Below are 9,644 nucleotides of genomic sequence, written 5' to 3'. Positions count from 1 at the left end.
GTCTAGCTGACTGGGGACACCCAACACTTAGACTTAACATGTCTTATCTTTCTCCTTCCCCCGCCTCCACCCCAAATCTTGTTGAAAAAGGGAATGGGGTGGCAGGTGGGGGCATGGCTAATCTGCTAAGTTCACAGAGTGGGATTTTTCTTTAAGCAATTCCATATTTGCCCACCCAATCACATATCCATCTATGCCCACCCATCACTCCTGCTTAAACCCTTCAGTGGCTCCCCGCTGCCCTGGGTCGAAACCCAGGCTTCTTGCCATTACCCACAAAATCCCTGCCTGCCTTTTTGACCTCCTTGAGCTTAAACATGCCAGGCCCCTTCCCACCCCAGGGCCTTTGCACATGCGGTTCCTTGTTAGGAAGGCTCCTCCCTGCTTCTTTGCATGGCTGACTCCTTATCATTGAGATTCTGGATAAACATTGCCTCCCTGGAGAGGCCTCCGTCCTTCACTTTGTCTAAAGAAATCCGTCTGTCACTAAACATCACCCAGAATATTTACTTTAAGGTGCTGATCTCCATTTGCAATTATGCATCTGTTTGTGTCCTTATTTCTCTTCCCTGTAAACTCCATGAAGGCAGGGACCATGTCTAAGGCCTCTGTGCGTGGTTGTGTGTCAGAAGGGGTCCCTGCTGAGGGGGCAGGGGATAGAAATTCAGCAGCATGTCACTGGCCAGGAGAAAAATGGGCACTCCTGGAACTCTCTCCATAGGATCATCCTATGGACAGGGATCCCCTGCCCACCCCTCCGGCTGTGAATATATACAAGTCTTTGCCTCTCTCTGGGCCCCAGATCTGTAACATGGTTTTTCTCTTCATCCACCCTCTTGGTACCCCCAGTCTCCTCCTAGGGTGAGTTCTTTCCGTGCCCATCATTCATATGGGAGGGCAGAAGGCAGTGGGGTCAACGGCTGGGCGTCAGGACAAGAGCAGGGCTGCCTCAGGCTGTCTTACCCTTGCTCCTGCAGCTCCACAAGGGGTAGGTGGGGGCTCCCGGCCTCCTGTCGGTTCCTCCACCCACCCGAGTTGAGGGGTGGCCCTTATATGCCCACGCGGCTCTGAGGACACAAAGGGGCCACGGCCGCCAGAATCCCGTCAATATGTCATGTCAGAAGCAAATTGCGGTTTTCCCCGACGGCCTGGGCTAAGCCTTCCTCCTTGGAGGCGAGTAAGGGGACTGGGGTCGGTGCCCAGGAGTGGGAGTGAAGGCGTGGGGGCTGCACAGGCAGCCACCTCCCTCAGAGCCAGGGGTGAGGTGTGGGGCCCTGCCACCTACCCATTCAGCCACCTATTGGGCTCCCTCCAAGGCTCCCCAAGAGCCATTCCAATGGCACAGAATCTACCCTGCCTACCCCACCCCTTCCCCAGCGAAGGCCTACGGAGGGAAAGAAGGGACTTAAAGCTGCTGGGTCTTCTACCTTCCGCCACTCTCCCCCCGCACCAGGCCTCACATGGAGAGGGGAATGGGCCTGGAGACAGGGACTCTGGGCACACTTGGGGGAGGGGCATCAACTCCACCCCCACCTCCCAAGGCTCAGTATCCCCAGAGTTCCAGAGCTTTGTCCCCTTTCCGAGGCTGGTGCAGATGACAGCGACGAGAAATGCGTCCATTCATTCACTCCACTGCAGGCATTTGTGAGGCACCCACTGTCTGCTAGATGCTGGGGAAATCGCTGTAAATAAAAGAGACAAACTCCCCTGCCCTGAAGGAGCCGACTAGTGGAAATGCAATGCAATTTAAAAGTTTCTAGTAGCCACATTTTTTGAAAGGTAAAAAGAAACAGGTGAAATTAATTATAATAGTCTAGTTTATTTACCCCCACCAAATCCAAAATATTCTCATTTAACATATAACCAACAGAAAATTATGAATGGGGTACTTTACTTTCTTTTTCTCATACTAAGTTTTCAAAATCTGCTTACAGCACACCAAGATTTGGACTTGTCGCACTTCAGGCAATCGCCTTGTATGGCTATTGGCTGTCATATTGGAAAGCACAGCTCTGAAAGGGACAAATAAGCACATAATACAGTAAGTTGGGGCTGGGCGCGGTGGCTCACGCCTGTAATCCCAGCACTTTGGGAGGCCGAGGCAGGCAGATCACAAGGTCAGGAGTTCAAGACCAACCTGACCAACATGGTGAAACTCCGTCTCTACTAAAAATACAAAAATTAGCTGGGCGTGGTGGCAGGAGCCTGTAGTCCCAGCTATTTGGGAGGCTGAGAGAGGAGAATGGCGTGAACCCAGGAGGCGGAGCTTGCAGTGAGCTGAGATCACACTCCAGCCTGGGTGACAGTGAGGGACTCTGCCTCAAAAAAAATAAAAAAATAATAAAAAATAAATAAATAAATAAATAAATATACACAAATTAGCCAGGCTTGGTGGCGCATGCTTGTAATCCCAGCTACTTGGGAAGCTGAGGCAGGAAAATCACTTGAACCTGGGAGATGAAGTTTGCAATGAGCCAAAATTGCCTCACTGCACTCCAGCCTGGGCGACAGAGTGAGACTCCATCTCAAAAAAAATACAGTAAGTCGGAAGCTAACGACAAAAATAAAGCAGGGAAGGGGCTCAGGAGTGTGGGGAGTGGGTGCCATTTTCAATAGCGTGGTCAGGGAAGGCCTCATATTGAAGCAGGGGTGACTTTTGACCAGAAGGAGAAGAGGGAAGGAGTCAGATGGCTGTCTGGGAAGAGCCTGCTGACCAGAGGGACCCCCACACAAAGGCCTAGGGTGGTGTTCCAGGAACAGCAGGGGGGCCATGTGATTGGAGGGGAGTGAGAGATAGGTGGTAAACAATGTGTGATGAAGCCCTGGAAGCTACTGTATGGATTTACAGACTTTGGCTTTCATTGGCAATTCCTCTGAAGGCACCAGCTCAGGCATCCCTTCCTCCAGGAAGCCTTCATGAGCCCCAAGCTGCATGAGGTATCACCTCTGAGCTCCCACAGTCCCCTGGGATTTCCTCTCTCAGAATCTGTGACATGCCAAGCTGTCACTGTGTCTGTGGTTCTGTGAGTCTGTGGGTCTGTCTCCTGCGTGGGGCCCTGAACCTCTGCCTGCTAAGATGGGGAAGAAGGATGGCATTTGCCTTGTTTACCTCAATCATCTCTAAAGCCCTCACCCTACAATGTTCATTCTGATGACTTTAGGCCCTGGACCAGGTTACTCAACCACACCACACTTTTTTAAAAGATAAACTTTTTACTAAAATCTAAACCATGTACACAAAAAGGGGCACAGATCACAAGTATACAGTATGATGAATTTTTACAAATGGAGCCCTCTCAAAGCCCTCTTTGTGTCCCCTCCAAGTCACTGCCCTCCTGGTGGTGACCACTGTCCTGACCGCTAACTCAGTGCTGAGTCCAGCATGCTTCTGGGGGTCACTAAGTGCAACTGCTGTGTGCTTTATGTGCGTGGCTTCCTTGCTCCCATTGTGTGAGGCAGTGACTGGGTCTTCTTTGCTGTGTACTACTCAATTATGCGAATCCCTACAGTTTGCTTATCCATTTTCCTGTCCAGTGGTGCCTGGGCTTTCCAGGTGTTGGCTATTATGAACGAAGCTACTATGAACACTCTTGTTTGTGGACATTTTTTTTTTCTTTGAGACAGAGTCTTGCTCTGTCACCCAGGCTGGAGTGCAGTGGTGTGATCTCAGCTCACTGCAACCTCTGCCTCCTGGGCTCAAGCAATTGTCCTGACTGAGCCTCCTGAGTAGCTGGGATTACAGGCACCTGCCACCACACCTGGCTAATTTTTGTATTTTTCATAGAGACCGAGTTTCACTATGTTGGCCAGGCTGGTCTCGAACTCGTGACCTCAAGTGATCCTCCCACCTCAGCCTGCCAAAGTGCTGGGAATACAGGCATGAGCCACCACCCAGCTTGGGCCTATGTTTTTATTCTTCATTTCTTTTGGGTAAATAACAAGGAGCTGAATTGCTGGAGCATAGCATGCATGCGCATGTTTAGCCATACTCTCTATGGCTATGGTTCCCCTGAGCATTATGCCATTGCACGTGGTCAATGCTGCTACTCCACAGCCTCATCTGTGCTGGGTATCCCCAGTGTTTTTAAGGCATTTGTTTGAAGGAAGAGGAAAGAAAACTAACACTAGTATTTATTCAGCACATACCGTGTACAAGGCACCTGCTGTATGTGAGCACATCTAGTCACCACAAAGACCCAGTGAGATCAGTGCTGTTATTATTTCCTCTTCTTACACTCAAGAAGCCAAGGCTCAGCAAGGGTAAGCAGCTTGCCGGATGTCACACAGGAGTCCAGCCAGACCGTCTAACACTCATTGTCTTAACCACTGCCCAGCCTAGCCTCTTGGAAGAGAGGAAAATGCTACCTAGTTGTTTCTGGCCTGCTTCGTCTCTCCTCCTCCTTCCCGATCCCCACCCAACAGGGGACTCTGACACACCCATAAGCTCCCCAGGCGTCCCCATATCCCCTCATGAACCAAAGCCAGGTCAGGGATTGGGCCTGCCCACAGGAAGGGATTCATTAAAATACATATCTCTTGGCCTCACCTTTGGCAACACTGATTCCACTGACAAGCACCTAGGGGGACGTTTAACAAGCCCCCAAGGCAATATGATGTGCAGCCCTTTTGATATCCCTGGTGAGGGTGATGGGAAGCCAAGGAAGGGATTAGAGCAGGGGAGGGACTTGATGAGGAGAAATACCCCTGGGCATTAGTTCCTAGAGTAAAGGCTCTGGAGCCAAAATTTCTGGGTCCAAATTCTGGCTCTGTCACTCACAATTGAGTGACTTAACTCACAGAGCCACAGTTCTCCCATCTGCAAAATGGGCTCATATTAAAGGTGGCCCTCCTCACCTAATTGGTATGGCTGTGAGGACAGGTATCCTAGAAATGAACTTTAAGGCATCAAGGGAGGGGGGCCAAGGGTGCAGATGGTGGTGAGATCCCTGGGAGGCCTCCCCATGCTACTCGAGCTGAGAGTGGGCTGAGAAGGGAGAAGGCAAGGTAGGTGGGTACTGGTATGAACACAGGTGTGGGGAACATTGTGTGGCTTCATTTTCCCAGGGTGAGGCTGTCTGGCAGGTCCCGGAGGGTCAATAGCTGTGGGCCCAGAATCGAAGACCTCCCTCTGCTCTTTTCTGACTCTGTAGCCTTGAGCCTCACTTTCTTGAAAGGAGAACACTGCATTCCACTGCTAAGTGTGGTGTGAAGGAGTGAGGAAGAGACTTGAACTCAGGAAGATAGGGTTCAAGTCCAGCTCCACATGTGCCACGTGCCCTTGGGCGGGCCACTTCATCTTTCTGGGCCTCTACTTCCTTATCTGGGATTGGAGGATTTTGGGAGGTGAGCAGTGCCCAGCAGACCTCCTATCACTGCCTCCCCAGGGAGTGGGGTCATGGAGTAGGGATCCCTTGCCAGTTCAGCCCACATTTTCTGCTCAGGGTGAATCTGGAGGAACTGACCACTCAAAGACTGTTGACATCAGATTAGAGGTCAGAGCATCCAACCCCTTCCTTACTGTAAAGATGAGTAAACTGAGGTTGAGAGAGGAGTTGTGGCTTGTTCAAGGCCACACAGTACCCAAGGCCTGGCAAGAAGCCAGGCCTTCAAACCCTAACAGCTTGTGCCTTGGTTTCCCCATCAGCACACTGAGCCTGGAGAGGGTGGCAGCAAGGCTTTAGGTAGCCATAAGTGTGCTGTGGGAACATCCAAGGGTGGGTTGGGGGCAGAGGGGTGTCTCTGGCACGCCCAGGGCCAGGCATCAGCAGCCCATGGATTACCCTGGCATCTGAACCTGCCAGGCCTCCCTCAAGGCTGCCATTGTCCCAGAGCTGGGGAGACGATTAGTGACGGGATTAGAGCTCATGGTGAGGGACAAGGGAACGGCCCTGGCATCTGGGATGAGGCAAGATGGGCCCTCCTTCCTCTGTGGCATGGGCCTGGGCTAGGCTGGGAGAGGGCTTACCTGCCAGGGCCCCATGGCTAGGGGAGCAGTGACCTAATCAGGCCTCTGGCTACATGACACCACCCACACACACATGAATGTGCCCAGACACAGACCCACTCACAAAGACGCCCCCAATCTCCCACATCCAGAGCCTCACCCCAGGGAGACAGACATTCTGACACACACACACACACACACACACACACACACCAACAGACATATGGACACACATAGCCGCCACCCCCATAATTTCCAGGGCTGGGGCACCAGCTGATCATAGGAGGCCCCGATACATTTTTTTTCCCCATAGTTAAAGGTTTTGTTTTTTTTTTTTTGATGGAGTCTCGCTCTGTCACCCAGGCTGGAGTGGTGGTGCGATCTCAGTTCACTGCAGCCTCCACCTCCCAGGTTCAAGTGATTCTCCTGCCTCAGCCTCCAGAGTAGCTGGGACGACAGGCGCGCACCACCACACCCAACCAATTTTTGTATTTTTAATAGAGACGGGGTTTCACCATGTTAGTCAGGATGGTCTCCATCTCCTCGTGATCCGCCTGCCTCGGCCTCCCAAAGTGCTGGGATTACAGGCGTGAGCCATTGCACCCAGTCTAGATTTTTAAAAAAGACATTAAGCAAGTGACACTGATTTGCAGGCTCCACTTAGAAGTCCTTTTCCGGAACCTGCAGTGCGTGTGCGGGGCTGGTGGGTATGTGCACACCTCCTGGTTGCCCCAATGCAGCCCAAGGCAGAGGCATTATGGCTGTACCCCTGGGGCCCACCACCCACCTCCTCTTCGACGTGGATGGCCTGCTTCTGGACACTGAAAGGCTCTGTTCAGTGGTGTTTCAAGACATATGTGATCGCTATGAAAAGGAATACACCGGGGATGTGAAGTCCCTGGTCATGGGTAAGAAGGCGTTGGAGGTGGCGCAGGTGGTCGTGGATGTCCTGCAGCTTCTGGTGGAAGAGGTGTTGGAAGAAAGCCAAGCCGGGCCAAGGGATGTGTTCCCCACTGCAGCGCTCATGCCAGGGGGCTGAGAAACTCATCCTCCACCTTCGGAAACACAACATCCCCTTTGCCATGGCCACCAGCTCAAAGTCTGCATCCTTCGAGGTGAAGACAAGCAGGCACAAGAACTCTTCAGTCTTCCATCACATCATGCTGGGAGACGACCCGAAGTGAAGAGCAGCAAGCCCGACCCTGCCATATTCCTGACTTGTGCCAGGAGGTTCTCTCTTCCTCCTCCTGTGGAGGAGTGCCCTGTCTTTGAAGATGTGCCCAAAAAGGTGTAGGCAGCCCTGGCCGCCAGGATGCAGGTGGTCATGGTTCCAGATGGAAACTTGAGCCAAGACCTGACCAGAAAGGCCTCCCTGTTGCTGAGTTCCCTGCAGGACTTCCAGCCCCAGCTGTTTGGTTTGCCCCACTATGAGTGAGAGGGAGTCTACATGGTGGTCCTCTTAGGCCACTCTCATGGTCAACACTACTGGGGGAAAGACAGAGGAAGTTGATAACTCCCACATTGCCCCCTACATCACTAGTGATTTTAGCCTCCTGAAGTCTGCCTTTTCATCCCGTGTTGCCTTGACCCACTCTCTAAAGTATTGATAAGATGTAACTTGACAGTTGAGAGAAAACACAGTAGCCCAGAACAAAGATCAAACTTGAATTACCATCTAAAAAATCAATCGGATGTAGCATATGATAAAGTGAATGTACATACATACATATATATTAATATGCATGTAGGCATTATATATATGTATGTGTATATATATATATGTAAAATATATGATTTTCCTAAGACAAAATAATTATATTTGTCCTAAGACAAAATAAAATTATATTTGTGTTTGTTTCTTTCTTATTTTAGTTTTTCTGAACACTGCCTGGGAAATGTAAACTATCCATATATGTATACAATTTATGTGTGTATGTGTGTATATATATACATATATACACACATACACATATATTTCTGTCATATACTGCTTCCTCTTCTTGGTGTTAATGTTAACATTGGATAGAACTGATAAAGTGAGATGGTAGTTCTATCTGATTTACAAATAAACCTGAATGGGAAAGTCATGTTTTTGATGAGCACTAAGAAATAATTTTCCTCATTAACTAGCGTTAAAATTATTTTTGTTACCTCAAAATATCTCTGGATCTTTACTCATTGCCTGCCTCTGAGCTGTATCATCAATAGTGTATTTTTCAGCTACTCTTCAACTCTGGAAGCTGTAGATGAACCATAGGAATGCATGTGAAGGACAGAACAAGCCTCTGGCAAATTCGTTTCCACATCCCTGATGGCTTGTGTATGTGTCTGCACTTTGAATTCTCCTTCAAGCTAGATGCAACATCTTACTGTTTCCTTCACAAATTGATTTAGTTTAATCGTTTGACAGATTTTTTTTAAAGAATATATTTAAGATGTATTTTAACTTGATTACATGTAAACATAATTTATGTAAAAAAGGAGTCAGTTTAAAGAATAGCATCAGTGTGAATCCCAGGAGAGGCACTGGGGACAGATACGGCAAATGTCAGGGAGCTGATCCTCACATGAATGAAAGACATAGAAACACCCTTGGCACAGACTATGTGCAAGTGAACATGGGAACACAGACACACACAGACACGGATGGACACCAGGGGCCTTTCACACACAAACCTCCACTCTTGGCCCTGCCTCTGCACAAACCCTCCCACCAGGTCACTCATCCACAGGCTATTTATACACTGATATGTGCGCTGGTTCAGGGCCACATAGTTACTTGCCCACACACCAACACAAAAACACTTGTGCACATCTCTCTGACTCAAAAACCCACCTGTGGCTAACATTTGTTGAGCACTTACTCTGTGCCAGGCACTGTACTAAGTACCTTTTAAGATTTCACTCATGTGATCCTCACAATGACTCTGCTGAGGTTGGTACTGAGGTTTATCGAGGGAACCAGCCCCCAATATTTCAATGTAGGTTCTTTTCTATTTTCCCTAAGTAAAAGAGAAAGAGTACAAAAGAAAGAAATTTTACAGCTGGGTCTCCGGAGGTGACATCATATGTCGGCAGGTTCCATGATGCCCCCAAGCTGCAAAACCAACAAGTTTTTATTAGTGATTTTCAAAGGAGAGGGAGTGTATGAATAGGGTGTGGGTCACAGAGATCACGTGCTTCAAAGGCAATAAAATATCACAAGACAAATGGGGGCAGAGCAAGATCACAAGGCCAGGGTAAAATTAGAATTGCTAATGAGGTTCCATGTTCCACTGGGCACACATTGTCATTGATAAACATCTTAACAGGAAACAGGGTTCGAGAGCAGACAATCGGTCTGACTAGAATTTCTCCAGGCTGGAATTTCCCAATCCTAACAAGCCTGGGGGCGCTGCAGGAGACCAGGGCGTATTTCGTCCCTTATGTACAACTGCATAAGACAGACACTCCCAGAGCGGCCATTTTAGAGACCTCCCCCTGAGAATGCATTCGTTTTCCCAGGGTTATTCCTTGCTGAGAAAAGAATTCAGCGATATTTCTCCTATTCGCTTTCTGAAAGAAAAGAAATATGACTCTGTTCTGCCCGGCCTAGCAGGCAGTCAGACTTTATGGTTATCTCCCTTGTTCCCTGAAAATCACTGTTATCCTGTTCTTTTCAAGGTTCCCAGATTTCATATTGTTCAAATACACATGCTTT

The 9,644-nt window shown here is 49.2% G+C and overlaps 1 pseudogene; it reads left to right on the top strand.

Moving 5' to 3' along the window:
- The first annotated feature begins 6,701 nt into the window (after positions 1–6,701).
- Positions 6,702–7,379, top strand: LOC469917 (pseudouridine-5'-phosphatase-like; annotated as a pseudogene).
- Positions 7,380–9,644: the final 2,265 nt, after the last annotated feature.

Source organism: Pan troglodytes, chromosome 21, assembly GCF_028858775.2.
Source record: "Pan troglodytes isolate AG18354 chromosome 21, NHGRI_mPanTro3-v2.0_pri, whole genome shotgun sequence".
Classification (NCBI taxonomy): Eukaryota; Metazoa; Chordata; class Mammalia; order Primates; family Hominidae; genus Pan; species Pan troglodytes.
The sequence above is the reverse complement of the archived record's forward strand: the minus strand, read 5'-3'. Positions and strand labels throughout refer to the sequence as shown.